Source organism: Mesoplodon mirus (genome assembly GCF_964341445.2).
Source record: "Mesoplodon mirus genome assembly, chromosome: 8".
NCBI lineage: Eukaryota > Metazoa > Chordata > Mammalia > Artiodactyla > Ziphiidae > Mesoplodon > Mesoplodon mirus.
Genome location: NC_138984.1, coordinates 57,918,572 through 57,937,576, shown reverse-complemented (window position 1 = coordinate 57,937,576; position 19,005 = coordinate 57,918,572). Strand labels below are relative to the sequence as shown.

At 33.6% G+C, this 19,005-nt stretch overlaps 1 protein-coding gene across 1 annotated transcript in view; it reads left to right on the top strand.

Annotated features, from left to right (window-relative positions):
• The window catches only part of LRP1B (LDL receptor related protein 1B), a gene marked incomplete at its 3' end in the record, with an annotated part of 2,351,282 nt that overhangs the window by 2,036,566 nt on the left and 295,711 nt on the right, over positions 1-19,005 (top strand). The window lies entirely within an intron of this gene.

Genomic DNA, 19,005 nt, shown 5'->3' with positions numbered 1-19,005 from the left:
AGCTAAGCATCAGGGCTAAAGTGAAAAGCTGAAGGTTAAGTTAGAAAGTGTCAACATGATAATTTGCCAGAAGTATTTAGAGAAAGTTCTATTTTATTTATATACAAGCTACCATCTAAATTTTTGTAAGAGTACTGAATGTTTCCTTTTTATTATGTCCACATCTAATGCCTCAAAATGTATCCATTGAGAAATATTGCTTATTTAATGACTTTTTCCAATGACTTACGATTGGTATTAACATTTGGGTGATACTAAAGCCACCAGTTAGTTATCCAAATTCAGTTAAAGGGAGAAAGTTTTATTACCTAACACGAATGCCAAGAGGTGATTTATATACTGAACAGTTCAGAGCATGTCCTTGAACAATTGTAAATGCTTAGTTTTTGTCATCTTTCTGTGCTGCCAAATTGTAATGCTTAATGATTCAACTTAAATTAACTAAAATGAATCCTTGTGGAAAAACATAATACCTGCCTGGTACAAGGGAGCTGATTACATTGCCTTCATTTACACAGAACTTATTCATAACTCATTGACACCCTCTCATACTAGGTTATGGGGGTCTTTTTGTTTTGGTTTTTTTGAGCAAATGGAGAAACTATAACTTTGTGCAGGTGTTCATACCATTTATACCATATTGAGTACAGTGGTCAAAATGCTGCTACTAGCTTATAGAAATTACCAAATAAGGTTTCAATAACTAACCAAAGTGCAAAAGCATGTTGAGGATATATGAGGGCTGCCTTTACAAACGGTGTCTCCAAACATTTATCTTTAATATGAGTCTATTGAATAGCTTAAGCATGGGAAATGACACGAAAATAAACAAACAATGACTTGAGCAATAATGTTGAATGAGAACAGAGCATGGCATTTCATAGAATATTTAAATGTTATATATATTTTTAAATCCTTAATTAAATCAATTACAGGGAAGTAGATGCAGAGTGTCAGAGTTTGAAAAGTAGATAAATACATAGTAACATGTAGAGAGAGTAAAGCATTGAATTTTAAATTAACTACAAAAAATGGAAATCATTCCCTTCATCCCCACATTTTTCTTCTTTTCTATTGTAAAAGATCTCATTTATAGGCCATAAGAGGCATTAGTAGTAAAGCTATTTAAAATGTGCATCTTAAGTAATTATTTTCACTCTAATCTGTCCTTAGGCAAAATACTTCCAAGTGTGAGAATTTGTTAGCCCAAAAGCCTCTGGGTTGAAATGCCTGCTTGAAAAATCACAGGAGTGAGAACTAGTCAATTGGGTAATCATTTTAATAGCAGTAACTGGTTATTCCGAAAGCCTTTCAACAATGCACTGACTTGGAAGCTGTTGATTTAGTGGCTTCATGTAGATTCTGTTGTCTTTTGTTTTCTAAAAGACAACTTTCCAGGACTGGGAGATTGGCCTCTTATTCTCTACCCTTTCTTCTATGGAGTGACCTTCATTAAATCTAAAAGTATCCTGTCTGGAACAGAACCAGAATCTAGCAGTTTTTATAATTTTTATTTAGAAGTTTGTTAAATCTTCATTTTCAGGTATTTTACTATCACATGGCTTAAATTATGCTGTGGGTCATACTATAGTTATTAAAAATTTCAATTAAAAATGATACATATAAAACAATTAAATTTGTATATAAAAGATAATTGAATATGCATATACACAACAAAGAATTAGAAGGAAATGGAGTATGTTTGCCATATTTTTCTGGCTACTTTTATGTCACTTAGAATCTGGGGTGAAAAAAAAAACTGTTCTCTTCTTGGTGCCTTAGTTGTTCCTCTGAAAATTAAAACACACTAATCATAGAGTAATACTATCATTTTATATTGCATCAAATTACACCAATGTTTCTTGAAATATGCACTTTTAAAAATATATGACTAGGTCTTTCAGGATAGCAGTTTCTGAAACATTTACTATTACTAGTTTTAAGTTAGATCAAACTTCGATCTTTCCTACATTGCAGTCCAGCTTCCATTTGAGATATTCCTTCTGATCTTGCATGACAAAGAAGACTCTCAGAATCTATGTTTTGGCTTATGGTTACCAGGGGGGGAAGGGGGGGAATAACTTGGGAGATTGGGATTGACATATACATACTACTATATATAAAACAGATAACTAATAAGGACCTGCTGTATAGCACAGGGAACTCTTCTCAATACTCTGTAATGACCTATATGGAAAAAGAATCTAAAAAAGAGTGGATATATGTATATGTATAGCTAATTCACTTTGCTGTAAGCAGAAACTAACACAACATTTTAAATAAACTATATTCCAATAAAAATTTTTAAAAAATTAAATTAAAAGAATGTGATAAGAATCTATGTTTTGGTCTGCTTTCTATTTTTAATTAAAGTATATGTATGGGAAGAAATACCTGTGATTCTGCATTATTTTTTATTTCCATCATCAAAAATTTTACTGTTTGAAGAAGAGCCATTGATGACTAGAATAAAAATATCTTAATTTTTATGCTGTAGGAGTTAGGTATTTTGTAGGTCAGCAAGATCTCTTAGTAGTGAACATGAAGCAGTTTTCACTGACTTTTTTTGCTCCTAGCATGGAATACAAATCATTATACCGACTACATGAGTATTCATATTTTTAGTGTTTGCGCTTTGAATTTCATACACAGTGGTATAGAAAACGAACTTGATAATGTGTCTGAAAATTCCTCCTGTAACATTTGGAAATAGCATTTGTATTATTTATTTGATTAAAATGGTATGAAATTCTAACAGAAAATCTCTCTTAACAGTCTAGCATGCTTCATGTGTAAGACGGTATATATTGCTGAAGGATTACTAATTTGTTCCCAGGTTACAACAAAAGTTTGGGGAAAACTTTGAATGGTTTAGGCTCATTACAAATTGGTACAATAGAAAATCTTAATTCATAAGAATCAAAGGATATAAGAAGAGTTTATGTTGTAATGTGGTATTATGTTCATCTACCCAAAGCTTTATTACCCAAGTCCAGCCATGCTTTAAATTTGCTTATTCTTTGAATATAATGCTCTTTAATGAATACAGAATGAGTTAACTCTATGTTACTGACTCTGAAAAGCAAATTATTTGGTATGACATCCAAAACAGCCTTCTCTCTATTGGTGTCCTGTCCACTCCTCTTTCCTCCAAAGTTTTACACTTTTATTACTAATGAAGAAGCACCATATTGTTACTAGTGCATCAAAAACAACAGACCACAGGCTTTGGGCTGTCCAGTTCAATCCATTCATCTTTCTCACTCTTTCTGTTTTTTGATAAATTATGGGCGAAGCATGTACTGTGATTTAAGAGACATTTGCCCTGGATTCAGATATGACAAGTGGTCACAATAGTTTCAAACTGAATGTTTTGTTTTGAACGTAGTTCCAGATACACTCAAGAAGGAAAGCACCACTCTTAATATTAAAACACCACTGAAAGTCCTGTAAAATGCAGGCATGATGAATCAATCTTCTCATTAAATCTTTTTAATAAAAACATTCCATTTTCTGAGTAACACCCTGTTCTATAGGTTTAAATCAATAAAGTGATAATAGTAGACAGGAAAGTGGTTGCTACTTTAGGAAGACACTAACCTGCTTCCCGTAGTGGAGCTGTATGGTTGTGAACTCTCAGAACAGTGCTGCTTTTCAGATTAGTTTTGCCTTCTAAAATAATATTTCATTGGACAACTTTAAAAAATGATCATGACAGACAGAAGGAAAAAGTATTTACATAGCTTGACCTCTTTAAGTAATAGCTGAATACAATAGAAAAAAATGAGTTTTATTTCATGGAATCCTTCACTATTAACGGCCTCTAAGACCACTCCACCTATTCCCTTGATAATTATCTTTGGAGTCTTTATTATCTTCCATCTGTCATCTTACGTGTGTGTGTGTGTGTGTGTGTGTGTAATATTTAGGGAGTCATGGATTGGATATAGGATACTTTGTATTCTAAACTTGATTTTGGAACTTACTTGGTGTTTAACCTTTAAGAAATCACTTAAACGCTTTGAAATTTGCCGGTGTTAAAAATAGATACCATCTTGGGGGCTTCCCTGCTGGCGCAGTGGTTGAGAGTCCACCTGCCGATGCAGGGGACACGGGTTCATGCCCCGGTCTGGGAAGATCCCACATGCTGCGGAGCGGCTGGGCCCATGAGCCATGGCCGCTGAGCCTGCGCGTCCGGAGCCTGTGCTCCGCAACGGGAGAGGCCACAGCAGTGAGAGGCCCGCGTACCGGAAAAAAAAAAAAAAAAAATAGATACCATCTTATCTTATGGGATAGTTATAAAGATAACACAAATTTAAGTTACTTCACTTACATTTTTATTTATTTTATTTTACTTTTTAAAATAACAATTCTCAAAAGGCTACAAGAAGTAGAGGTGATAGTATAGTGTATTCCACAGATCAGTCACCTAGCTTCAATAATTCTTGATGTATGAAAGTTTTATTTCTTAAATACCCCACCCCCTCACTTCTAGTCTATGGATGATTTTGAACCAAATCTTAGCCATTAAAATATTCTATCTGTATTTTAGTATGTAACCCTAAATGATAGGAAATTATATTTTGTTTTTTAGTTTTTATAAACAAAATAACCTTATTGTATCTTAAGAATAATACTTCTTTAATTCATCAAATTACCCAGTCAAAATGTTTGCAGTTTTTTTGGAGAATCAATAGAATCTAATTGAGTTTTAATTTACATAAGATAAAGTCACTAAATATAAGTATACAGTTTGATAACTTTTGAAAAATGTATAGGATCATATAATTACCATCACAATCAAGATATATAGCACGACAAAAAAAAAAAAGATATATAGCACATTTCTATTACTCCACAATTTTTCCTCATGCATTTTTACTGTCTGGGGCATCTGATAGGTACATGTTTAATTTTTAAGAAATAGTTAGAGTTTTCCAAAGTGATTGTATCATCTTATTGTACTGCAAGCATTATATGAGAGTTCTAGTCTCACCAATATTGGAGTGAATATTAGTGTCTCTTTGTGGTTTTAATTTGCATTTTCCTGTACTAATAATGTTGAGCCTCTTTTCATGTGGTTACTAGACACATGTCTATTTTCTTTGTGAAATAGTTGTAAATAGTAAAATCATCTTTTACTGATTTTTATGTATTTGGATATTTTGCCATCTTATGAAGCCCTGGGTTTAAAAATTTACTTTGGATTCAAGCACTTTGCCTGATAAATTCAATGTGTATATTTTCTCCTAGTCTGTGGTTTGCCTTTTTCTTTTTTTAGTCATGTATTTGAAGGGAAAAATGTTTTAATTATGAATAATTTGAATTTATCAATTATTTCTTTTATGGTTCACGCTTTTGCATTTATCTAAGAAATGCTTGCCCATCTCAAGATCAAAATGATTTTGCTCTGTTTTCTTCTAGAAGTTTTATAATTTAAGGGGAAGCAATTCAGATTTTCACCACTAAGTATTAAGATGCCTTGTAAGTTGTTCATTGATATCCTTAATCAGTTTGAGGAAATTACCTTCTATTTCTAATTTGCTAATTGTTTTATCATGAATGGGTGTTGATTTTTGTCAAATTACATATTAATTACTTTTTGAATATGAAAGCAACCTGGCATTTGTGAGAAGAACCATACTTGATCATCATGTATAGTTGTTTTAACATGAAGTTACATTTGAGTTACTACTTTTTTTCTGTTTAAAATATTTTCATTGGTCTCCATAAGAAATATTGATCTGTAATTTTTTTTTTCTTCTTGTGTTGTTTTTGTTAGATTTAGGTGTAGGGTTATTCTAGTCTCATGAAATGAGCTGAAAAGTGTTTCTTCCTCCTTTATTTTCTGAGGAAGTTTGTATAGGTGTTTTTTCTTTCATGACTCTGTGAGAGAATTCACCATTGGAATGATCTGGGCCTGGAGGTCTTCCTCCCTCCCTCTCTCCCTCCTTCCCTCCTTCCTTCCTTCTTTCTTTCCTTTTTGTACATACACACTCACATACATGTATATATCCATTATGCCAACTTGGTTTCTTAAAAAGGCCACACTTTCCTCATGGAATTAACTTTGTATTTTTGTCAAAAATGATGTAAATATAATGAATAGGCTATTTTGGGTTCCTTTCATTTCCATATAAATTTTAGAATCAGTTTGAGATTTTTCAACCCATGCCCTTGCTGGGATTTTGATTGGGATTTCACTGTACTTATAGATAAATTATGGGAGAATTGATATCTTAATAGTAATGAATCTTGTGATTGATATGTATGGTACATTTTGACTTATTTAGGTCTTCTTTAATTCTCTCATTAATGTTTGTCAGTTTTCAGTGTACAGGTCTTGTACATATTTTGTTAAATATATTTCAAGTATTTCATATTATTATGTAATTATTTTAACTTTTTATTTTTGAAATAATTTCAGACTTACACAAAATTAAAAAATAATAGAGTTCCCTTACACGCTTCACCAATAATAAAATTATTACCATAACACAATTATGATTGATATAAAACTATTAATTGATATACAGGTCTTTTGCACATTTCTTCAGATGTAGTACTAAAGTCTATTTTCTAAACCAGGTTCCAATCCTGGAATACACATTGCAGTTGGTTGTTATGTTTCCTTATTTGCCTTTAATCTGAGACATTGCCCTAGTTTTAGTTTGGCTTTTTAAGAAAATACTTTTGATGGGTACTATTCTGTTTTCCTTAGAATGTCCCTCAATTTTTATTTATCTGATATTTCTTTATGGCTAAATTCTGGTTAAAATTTTTGGAAGAGAAACAGTAATGGTGATATTGTCCCCTTTCTATAGTATTATATCAAGATGAACATCATATTGATATGTCTTATTAATGGTGATGTTTTCTTTATCATCACTTGGTTTGATCACTTGGTTAAAGTGACAGACATCTAATTTCACTTTAAAGTTACTTTTTTTTCCCTTATGAAGTTAATAAGTAGCTGGTGGAAATAAATAGTCTTTGAATTTTAACATTTGCTTATGTATCCCTTAGCCATCAATCTATGATCCCCATCCTCCCATTCCTAGGCAACCATGAATCCACTTACTGTCTCTATAGATTTGTCTATTCTGGATATCTACTATATATAGAATACAATATGTGGTCCTTTGTGATTAGCTCCTTTTACTTAGCATAACATTTTCAAGGTTCATTAATGTTATAGCATGCATCAGTACTTCATTTCTTTTCATTGCTGAAGAATATTCCATTGTATGGATGTACCACATTTTATTTATCCATTAATCATTCATCTGTTGCTGGACGTTTGGGTTATTTCTACTTTTTGGCTGTTATGAATAGTGTTGCAGTGAATATTTATGAATATTCATGTGCACATTTTCATTTCTCTATACCAATAGTGGACTTGATGTATCACATAGCAACTGTGGTTAACAATTTATGGTATTGTTAGACTGTGTTTTGTAAAACTATGTTTAACAATTTAGAGTATTGTTAGACTGCTTTCTAAAGTGGTTGCACCATTTTATATTATCAAAACTAGTGTATGAGGGTTCATTTCTCTACATCATTGCCAAGAATTGTTATTATTTGTCTTTTGTTTATAAAAATCTGAATAAGTTTGAGGTAATATCTCACTGTGGTTTTGATTTGCATTTCCCTGAAGGCCAACCAATTCATTCTTTCATTCAACAGATATCATTGAGTGTCTAGTATGTGCCAGATGCTGATCTAAGTGCTTAACATTCATCAGTGAACAAAACAGGTAAAGATACCCACTGTCAGGAAGCTTATGTTACAGCAGGAGAAGACAGATAATAAGCAGTAAACCTAATAAGTACAAAGTAGAGTAGCATAAAGGAATTGAATGTGACATAGTAGAGGAATACAGGTTGTAGTTGGAAAGTCAAGATAAACCTCCCTCATTGAAAAAGTGTTGTTTGAGCTAATTCTTGAAGGGATGAGCTAGGTGGCCATATGGATATTTTGGAGGCAGAGTCTCTCAGGCATAGAGAACAGCCAATGTGAAGACTTTGTGTGCTTGGTATATGTGAGACATAATCAGGAGGCCATTGTGGCCAGAATAGAGAGAAAAAGAGATTAGTAGCTGATAATTCCAGAGAGGTAACTGGGCACCAGGTCATATAAGGCACTGTATACCATTTCAACGACTTTGGAGGATCTTGAAAAAGATTAACAGACACACTGACCTCCAGATGTAAGAAGGTTGTTACATTTACTCTGTTTTTACATTTGTATTATTTTTAAATTTTGGTTTTGAATTTCTGCTTCATCTAATAGCCTCCTATTGAATAAAATGAATTTTATTGGGACACATTTTTAAAGCATATTTCTCAATTTGAGAGATTATAGGAATTCAGATTTAACAACTGTGCAAGACTTTTTGCAATTCTAAAAATAAACAGCATTAGAAAAAATATCACTCAAGAAACTGATGTTTGCTTCTAAGGAAAAAGATGTGAGGTTGGAAGTTGGAGGTGGGAAGGTTTATGTGCATAATTATTGTGATTGTTAAAAAATAAGTTGAATTCACTTTGTATGTAAATTATACTCTAGTGAATTTGATTGAAATAGAAAACAATATGCATAATTAAGGAAGGTGTGTATATGAAAGTATACAAAGTCATGCAGCTAGATCCTACAGTAGTTTTTACTGAGTTTTAGTTTTTTTCTTAAAGTATGTCTTTTAATTTGATTAATCAAGAAGAAATTAAGGATGATATTGCCACATATTTATGAAAATTCAAATGCATTTTAATAACTCACCTTCCCATCATTATATATACATTTATAAATATGTCCATATTTATTAAAGTGACCCTGGAGTAGCCTGTGGCTATGTGTGTAACATTTAAAAGGTACAGCATATGTGTGACAAAGCGAAAGAGAGGCATGGACATATATACAGTACCAAACGTGAGGTAGATAGATAGTGGGAAGCAGCCGCATAGCACAGGGAGATCAGCTCGGTGCTTTGTGACCGCCTGGAGGGGTGGGATAGGGAGGGTGGGAGGGAGGGAGACGCAAGAGGGAAGGGACGTGGGAAAAGATGTATATGTATGACTGATTCACTTTGTTATAAAGCAGAAACTAATAAAAAAAAGTACAGCATATGAATAATATAATAATATTTTATATTATATTATGATCTTATATAGTTTTATATTTTTATATTATACAATTTTTATATTATATAAATATATAATTTTTATATTATATAAATTTTTATATATACAATTTTTAATTATTTTTATATTATATAAATAAAAATACATAAAAAATAAAAAATAAAAAAATATATAAATAAAATGGTTAAGTAAACATTTTGGATATAACCTTCCATCACAAATCTTTTGTCACTTGTCAGAGCGATATTTAACAAATCAAATGAAGTTTGGTTTTTTGTTTTATTTGTTTTGACTAGTAATCATAAGAATGTTCAGAACAGCATGAACATCCCTCTCCCTACATACACAGCAAACAAAAATCTTTTATTTCCAGAATTGTAAATCTTGCACCTGCTCAGTGTAACTCCATCACTTGCAGTTCTAATACTGAAGGTGATAGGAGTTTCAAGATGGCCAGTGTCCATGTCATATGACTGACTTAATTAAAATCACTGCTTTTCAATTTTACCTCAAAATTAATAGGTAGGCATAATAATATTTGTAACCCTTAGTAGAACTTTCCAGATGACATGGGAGAAAAAAATGAAACAGAACTCAAGAATTTTGCCAAAGCAGACATTAATTTTACCTCTAAGCATAGGTTTAATGACATGGTAATCTCAGAAGTTGCAAAAGCATTAAATTTACAAATGGAAATCTATTCTAAAAGTTTATTTTAGAATAGTTTGCAACATTTAAAAAAATAAGAATAAAACTCAAAGTGTATTTAAGATTCTAAACCCACTTTACAAACCTATTTAAATCCTATTGCATTCATGCAAAAATAATTATAGCTAACATTTATGAAAATCTTAGTATGTAATCATGCTAAGTATCTTCTGAACATCATTTAACATTTTCTGAAATTCTATGATAAATATTAATTCTGCTTTTGTCATTTTAAAGATGAGGAAGGAGAGACCTGGAGAAGTGAAATAATAAGCCCAGGTCACACAATAAGAGGACGTGCTAGACATGATTGCAAATATTCTAACTCCAGAGTCCAGGCTCATAGTCCTAGGCTAACTTTTCTTTTTAAATGTAGTAAAAGTTAAGTTAATCTGTTTCTGGCCTTTCCCTTGACAGTTGTATTCACATAATCACATACACTGAAAAACAAATATTCATGCATACAAACAGTCATCCTTTCATGCAGGACAATTTTTTAACTTCTTACAATATAGCATTTAAAGTAATATTTAATTTTTGTTTGATATTCAGTAAATCCTAATTTAAAAAATTAAGACTGGTAATTCAGTATGGCTTGGACAAAGGAGGTTTTGACTTAATATATTACTTTGACTAGCTCTTCACTTTTTCTACTAAAATATTAAAAAGGAGGGTTGTATTTAGACAATGACCTAGAGAGTAACAGTATTGAAATATTTATTAAAGGCATGAATGTGATCCTGAGATTATGTTTACCATTCTTCAGTAAAACATAAATGTTGGTAATACAATTTTATAAAGAAAAAAGTTTATTTTTCTGTACATAAGCAAATAAAGTACAAAGTTGAGTTCTAAGTTCATATAAATGTACATTAAAAAAAAGAAGGGGAAGAAATAACCACAAACACAGGGCAAGAAATAAACACAAACACAGGGGGAAATGGTTTTTTAATCGCTCATTTATTTATTGATTTGATCAATAAATAATCATTGAAGCCTTCCCTGGTGGCGCAGTGGTTGGGAGTCCCTGCCAATGCAGGGGACACGGGTTTGTGCCCTGGTCCGGGAGGATCCCACATGCTGCGGAGCAACTAAGCCCGTGCACCACAGCTACTGATCCTGCACTCTGGAGGCCGTGAGCCACAACTACTGAGCCCGTGTGCCACAACTGTTGAAGCCCGCGTGCCTAGAGCCCGTACTCCGCAACGGGAGAGGCCGCCACAGTGGGAGGCCTGTGCACCTCAGCAAGGAGTGGCCCCTGCTCCCGCAGCTGGAGAGAGACCATGTGCAGCAATGAAGACCCAACACAGCCAAAAATAAATAAATAAAATAAATAAATGTTAAAAAAAATCATTGAATGTTAAATATGTTCTGTTGTATTTGTCTATGGATAAAAATCTATTTATCTATGGAAAAACAAGCTCTTATGATATCCTCTGATGAGTGTTATAATGAATGTGTATAGAAACTGTCTGGATATGCAGAAGAAGAAGACATTTTGCTTTGGGCAGCTGGGAAGGGGTTCCCAAAGGAAGTCACCCTTGAATTGGGTCTCACAATGAATGGTTTTGGAAGGAATTCAAAGCAGAAGGAACTAACTGAAAAATATATTTAGTTTTTTTTTTAACGTTTACTCTTTATTGATACAAATCAGCTTATGAATCTCAAACTGTCTAAATATATCTAAATCAGAATTTTGGATAAGCTATAACTTTAATAACTATAATCAAATGTGAAGCCAAGACAATCATAATGTTAGAAACTTGCTCAAATTCCATTCAGGAGTGGCTATAACACTTCAGGAATATCACAGTTTTTCTTCTCATTAGTTTTCTGTGTGACCTAAGGGAATATATTATCCATCCTCTTTCTTTGGGAAAGGAGCTGAGTCATTACCTTTTACTGTCCTATTTTACAGATTAAGAGTTTGAGTCCCAAGAAGCCAAAAAGCTATCCACGGAAAAATAATGAGTCTCAGAATAGGGTTCTTTCTACTACTTCTCTAATGCATATCTACAGATATTTTCTCCATCCTCCTCCATGTTCTCTTCCCCCTGAAGGTTTACCTGTGTGGTCAAATGGCTTCCTTGTCCTCTGGCCTTTGGTTGAGTGTGAACAACAGAGAGATCAGAAAGAGAGAGTGTGAAATCAAAGTAATTCATTCTTTAATCTCTCTCAGAAGGTTCTGCCTCTCTAACAAAGGCTGGTAACTCCTCTCACACAATAGGCAGTCTTTTAGATGATTGCTGTGAATGTTCTTTTCAAATTTGGCTGGACACTAATGACATTTAGATATTTTATATTTGTTCTGCAAACTCACTCAGGCAAGTTAAATATAGCCATCTATTCTTAAGTTAAATATTTCTCAGTTTTAAGTTGCTGATTTACCACATCACCATTCTCTCCCAGGCTAAAGCAACTGCAATTGTTTCTCTGCAATCTGTAACACTTTGTCATGCCTGGCCATGGCAGGGGCCAAGTTGTCATTTCTCATAATGATCATTTATGATCTTGTCAGTGAGGCAATCAGCTGGGGTGTTTGGGAAGCTTCCTGTTTACTTGGCTTTTAAATTGTTTGGTTTAACATTTAGCATCTGGGTGTTGGAAATATGGTCTGGCTTATAAAACTGAATGTTTTTATTCCTTGATTAGTTGCCACGCTTCTACCAATAAAGCACCAGGTTTCAAGATAGGAAAGGCATATGTTTAGTGACTAAATTCCCTGACACATAACTAAGTCAATTGAAGTTGAAGTTGTGGATTACCAATTTAATTGTCCATCTATGAGGACACATGTGAGATTACGTGACTTTGTCAAGAAATGCATTCTCTGAATGAACATGACTATTTTGAACCATGAGCCTATTTATAGGTTCAAGGTTAAAGTGCCTAAAAATTATGCCATAATGGTATATTATTACCACATAACATGGTAGAGTGTAATTTATGAGGACAAAGCTTTTGCATTGTAAATAAAGATGCTGATTAGGCTTGCAAGGTACAGTATTTATGAAATTATGATAAAAAATGTTTAATACGGAGATGAGAAAGTGTAATTTAGTGGATTTCACTTCTCTTTTCCACACTGAACTCTAACCAGTGAAATGTCTAAAGTCAGCTCAATTCTTTTTTTTTTTTTTTTTTTTTTTTGCTGTACGCGGGCCTCTCATTGTTGTGCCCTCTCCCGTTGCGGAGCACAGGCTCCGGACGCGTAGGCTCAGCGGCCATGGCTCACGGGCCTAGCCGCTCCTGGCATGTGGGATCTTCCCGGACCGGGGCACGAACCCGTGTCCCCTGCATCGGCAGGTGGAGTCTCAACCACTGTGCCACCAGGGAAGCCCCTTCAGCTCAATTCTTAGTGGAACCTATTGTACCCTATGAAAGTAACATGCATAATTATAGACTGAGTTTAATGTTGCTTTTTTCCCTTTTCTGTGTGTCAGCAGAAGTAAAGAAGTAAACTACTAAGTTCAATCAGTATTAAAATTTATAAAAGTTGCTATATACCAAATGACTTTTGGTAACAACATAGAAAAACTTTCATTGTCATAAGAATAACTATTCCTTATCCATAAAAAACAACTATTTTTATTTATGTTTAACTAACAATTTATTTTTCATTCTTAGTGATTTAGCAAAGTTTACTGAATGTCTATTTTGTTCACATAAAATATACTGAATAGAAAAGGGGATCAAAGGGATTACTACTATTCCTAACTTGAAGGAGCATAGATTTAATAATAAGGACAGCACATACACATCTGCTAATATCAAAGAGTTTCTCCTGTCTCTTTAACCAAGGCGAATTTTATATATAAAATTTAATTCAGATCTTAGTTGCTTTGGGTCTGAAATAGCCTCAAATCATTGAGTAAATCTGTGACCTAGGGCTGATTACATAAGCTTGATAAGCTTCAATCCTCATCAATAAAAGTTGGATTGGAGTAGTATCTACCATATAGGGTAGAGTGAGATTAAATTTGGTATGATACATACGCATCCTGTACATTGTAAGCATTCATGAAGTGTTAGCTCTTATTGTTTACTAAAACAATGGTAAAATGAAGATTGATTGAATGAATGAGTGACGAAAACCCTTGTGGGTTCTGGTAGAAAGGGAAATAGAGAATCCTTAGTATGTAAATACTCCCCTAATATTTGTATTCTTCACCTTTCTTGCTCAAAATATCATAAGTGTTATCCTTTGTCTGGAAAAAATGCAGTTGATCTTAACTGGTGTCCCTGAAACTCTGTTTTTCTTATCTGATCTCTACACCAGAGGCAAAATAATCTTTACGAACGAATAATGACCTTAAAGTGCTTAACAATTTTTTTTTTAAATTTACCATTACTTTCAGAACAGAACTCAGACTCACAACCTTGGCCTATAGGAAGGAAGGTCCTACATATTTGCCCTTCTGGCCTTTCTCACCAGACTCATCATGGGATCCTCTCCCCAGATGTCTGAGTGTTAATAATACTGACTTAACCTTTGCTCCTTTTCCCAGCATTTCATGTTCCCCCTTCCTCTTACCTTTTGCACCGTGTATTCCCTCTGCCAAAAGCTTTTCCTTCTCTTTCCCATACTATCGCCTATTCATCCTTCCTTTTCTCAGGAAAATCTTCCCAGAAAGCACAGTATAGAAGTTATTTTCTTAACAAGCAATCTTTATTATGTTGATTCAAAAGAATAGTTACTGAAATTTAAAGCAGATATAAATCTTAAAGCCTGGCTCTTCTAAAAGGAAAAAGTAAAACTCTCTTAATCAGCTCCGACTTCTCTAACGAAATACCATAGACTGGGTGGTTTAAACAATAGACATTTATTTCTCAGGGTTCCAGGCTGAGAAATCTGAGATCAGCATGCCAGCATGTTTGGGCTCAAGTGACAGACCTCTTTCTGGCTTGCAGCAGCTCCTTTCTTGCTGCGTATCCTCACGTGAAGGAGAACAAGAGAGATCTATTCCTCTTCATATAAGGACACTAATCCCATCACAGGGACCTCACCGTCATGACCTCATCTAAACTTAATTAGCTCCCAAATGTTCCACCTACAAGTATCACATGATGGGTTAAGATTTCAACATATGAATTTTGGGGAGACACAAACATTCAGTCCATAACATTGTTACAGGTGATCTTTTATACACATGAAATATTGACTAGGGAATAACTTATTATTTCCAAAGAAATACAAATGAGGAATATTAAACTCGTACACTTACTAAATATCAGCCATCTTTTCAGATTTCCAATAGGGCAAAAAAGTGCATTTTAGCATTAGTTTTCCCCATGCTCCAGTGTGTGTGTGTGTGTGTGTGTGTTTGGAAGGGTGGAGGTTAGGTGAAAAACACTATTATACAGCAACATGACCTGCACTTAGATTAGTAAAATTGTTCTAAGCACAGGAGAACATATGGAAGAATGATCTTGTCCCTCTGTAATATAAGATGTTCTAATGTATTACAGATCAAGAAAGACATCTTTTCCCCTCTTTAAAGAGGTTGAAGATGGACATTAAAACTTGAGAAATATTGTTCTATAGAACAGAATAAAAATGAAGTAATTGTTTTTATAAGAGGGTAATTACCAGTTAATTCAGAATGAATGAGGAAAAATTTGGGAAATCAGGAAGATGACATTGCTAATTACCTCATAATAATTTAGAATTTGATATAGGATGGAGTAAAGAGAGGGGACTTTTTTTTTTAACTACCATATTCCCAAGATTATCTGTTTTCTCCAAACCACATCAGTTTTAGTAGTCAGTAAATTATTTAATCCTGGAATGTATTAATTCCTAAGAAGGCAACATGTGGCACCAGGAAGGGTATTTTCCAAATATTTGTTTCTTCGTGACCATTCTCATGCAGTCATCATTCCTGTGAAAATTCCTTTTTTATTTATTTTTTCTGATACAGGGAAAAGTAATCTAGCTAGGTCTCTGCTTGGCATATTTAATATTCCAAGGCAAATAATCAAATTGATTTATTTCTATAAAAATATTACTATTGAGGTTTCTAAATTTGATTTTTATACAAAAATAATTATAACAGATCTGGAGGCCAAAATCACAAAAGTTAATATCAAACTTATCTCTGACAGCTAAATTAAATAAATACAAACATATGTATATATACATATGGATATATATAAATATAAGATATTCAAAATATTTCTATATATAGCCTTATAACAGCCCTGTGAAGTTGTTGAAGCAGGTTTTAATCAGCCCCATCTTAAAGATGAGCAAACTAAAATAAAAAAAAAAAGTGAAACATGCTTCCCCAAATCTACTCTGCTCAAGAATGACCATGCTGCCATTTGAATGCAGGCCTTCTGAGCCCTTCCCATTATACCACAATGGTTTCTAAAATGGAGATAACTGAGTAAATTCTATAGTTCTGAATTGGATGTTGATTATCAAGCCCTCCTGATGAGGATGTTGATAAGGCAAAAAGCCCATTTCTTTATTCTAGGTATGCCATGACGTCTCTATTCATGTAATTTGTCTACAGTAGGGAGGCAAAGCTTTCTTCTAAATGAAACCAGACAAAATAAAATAAACTACATCAATGCCTTTAAAGCTGTTCGTTGAAGTTTTTGCTGCCTTAGAGGCAAATTCTTGTAGATTTCTTCGCTTCTCTAAGGCTTAAGGTCCTTTTTCTCTTCTCTTCTTTTGTATGTTTACTGTTAGATTCCTAAAATTATGTCTCATCTCTTTGCTACAAGAGAAAACTCATGTTAGTTTCTCTCTTCTAGAAATCTGAGCATTTCATTCAACTAACAAGGGTGTGCTCACATTTAAACCATCCCTCTGTTCATTCACTAATTTGCTAAAGAGTTCAGAGGAACTATTCGGATAGGTCACCTATGGATTAGATTTAGAAGCAAAAGCAAAGTAAAATGACTAGACAATAAAAACATCTATTTTCTGATGTATCCTGTCCTTCCAAATGTGGTTGCAGTCCCATATATTTACTTAATGTTACTTTTGAAAATATTTTAAAGAAATTTTTGGCCTTTATTAAAAAAATTATTTAGATCTGATTGACATGCACTAAAATGTAAATATTTAAAGTTTAAAAGTCTTCACACACACACACACACACACACACACACTCAAACACCCATATTATCTGTGAGTCCACTATCACATCAAGATAATGAGCATATCAATGACCCCAACACATTTCTTCATTTCCCTTTTTAATCCTTGTTTTTCCACCCTACTGCTTCCCACTCTGCCCAGAGGAAACACTGTTTTTTTTTGTCACTACAGATTAGTTTGCATTTTTAGAAGTTTATATGAAAGGTATCATATACCTGTACTCCCTTTTGTCTGGCTTCTTTCACTCAGCATAATTATTTTGAAATTTATCCACAGTGTTACATACATCAGTAATTCATCCTTTTTTTTTTTTCTCAGTAGTATTACATTGAATGTGTTAAGGAAAAAATATCCATGACTCCTGTTAAAATGATAAAGCAGACTTTATTCAGGACTATCAGGATAGGTATAGAGACAACTGCAGTGGGGTTTTGCAGTAGAGGAGAGGGATTGAGGTCAACTCTAAATACAAGGAAAAGTAGAAATTTATAGCCAGGGAGTGAATGGGCTGTGAGTGGATGGACGATTACTAAGACGAAATATCAGAGGTAAGGGAGGATTTTAATCAGCACCATCTTTAAGAGGAGCAAACTAAAGTTAAAAAAAAAAGTGAAACATCTTCCCCAAATGCACTAAACTGACCTAACAAGATTCTTGGTGAAGGCAGGCCTAGGTGATCGATCAGACTTTGTCTGACCCCCAATCTGAATGCTTTTTATTTTTGTTTTCTTGCCTAATTATACTGGCTAGAAATTCTAGGACAATGTTGGGTAGAAGTAGTAAGAATGATTATTCCTGTCTCATTCCTAGCTTTATTTCTATTCATATTTTTAGTCTGAGTTTCTGTCAGGAATGCATATTAGATCCAACCAATAAATTCTCTCTACTGAGATCTTCATATGAATTTTCTTACTTTGCGTGTTATACTGATAGGATTTAAAAATATTAAATAACTCTGTATTCCTTGGATAAAACTCACTTCATCATATGTGTTTTCCATTTTATTGATATCAAAGAGCCATCTTTTATTTTCATTGATTTTCCTCTGATTTTTTCCTGTTTTCTATTTCCTTGCTTTCTCTTCCAATTTTTATTTTGTTTTCCTTTATTTTGGATTTAACCCTTTTCTACTTTCTTAAGGTGGAAGCTGAGGTCACTGATTTGCAACTTTTCATCTTTTTTTCCATAGTAGTTTAGTGGTAAAATTTTGCATATTACCATTAAAATTCTTGAGCTTTCTTTTGGGAAACAGTTAAGCTACCTGGAAAGAGTTTGATCCTTTCAGGATTTGCTGTTAAGGTTTGAGAGACTGGAGTAGAACAGAGTTTAGGGTTAATTATTCCCCACTGCTGAGCCAAGACCCTTCCAAGTACTCTACTCAGAGTCCCATGAATTAGAAAGATTTTAAGTCTGGTTGGCGTTAACAAGTGTGATTCTTGGACCCACATAAATTTTGGAAACTCTTCTCTCTAATCCTTTTGCATGACTCTTTCACCAGCTTGCAGTAACTGTCTCACATACATAGGCATGTGCTTAATACTACAGGAGGACCCTGTGCAGATATCCAGAGTTCTCTCTCTGTTGCCTTCTCCTCTCCAACACTGCCTTGTGAGAGCTAACCATATTACCCTCCCGTAACTCTCAGCTATATCCACTCAGAGAGTTCCCTGGGTTCCCTGGACTCTGTTGGGTTTCTTTGCACTGTTTTGCTACCTGGAATCTGTCTCAGGCTATAAACTGTGGAGGTTATGGGACTCACTTGGTTTATTTCCTGTTACTCAGGAATCACTGTCCTTCCTTACCTGATATCCAATGTATTGAAAAGCCTCCTTTTTTATTATATATATATATATATATATATATATATATATATATATATATATATATGTATGTATGTATATATATTTTTTTTAGTTGTTTTATTGAGAAGGAAAATCTACACCCTTTTACTTCATCTTGGTCTGAGTGAAACTTTTTGGTCTTTGCTTTTAAACTTTTATTGCCAATACATGTATATCTGGTTAACTTATTCATGTTGTAAGC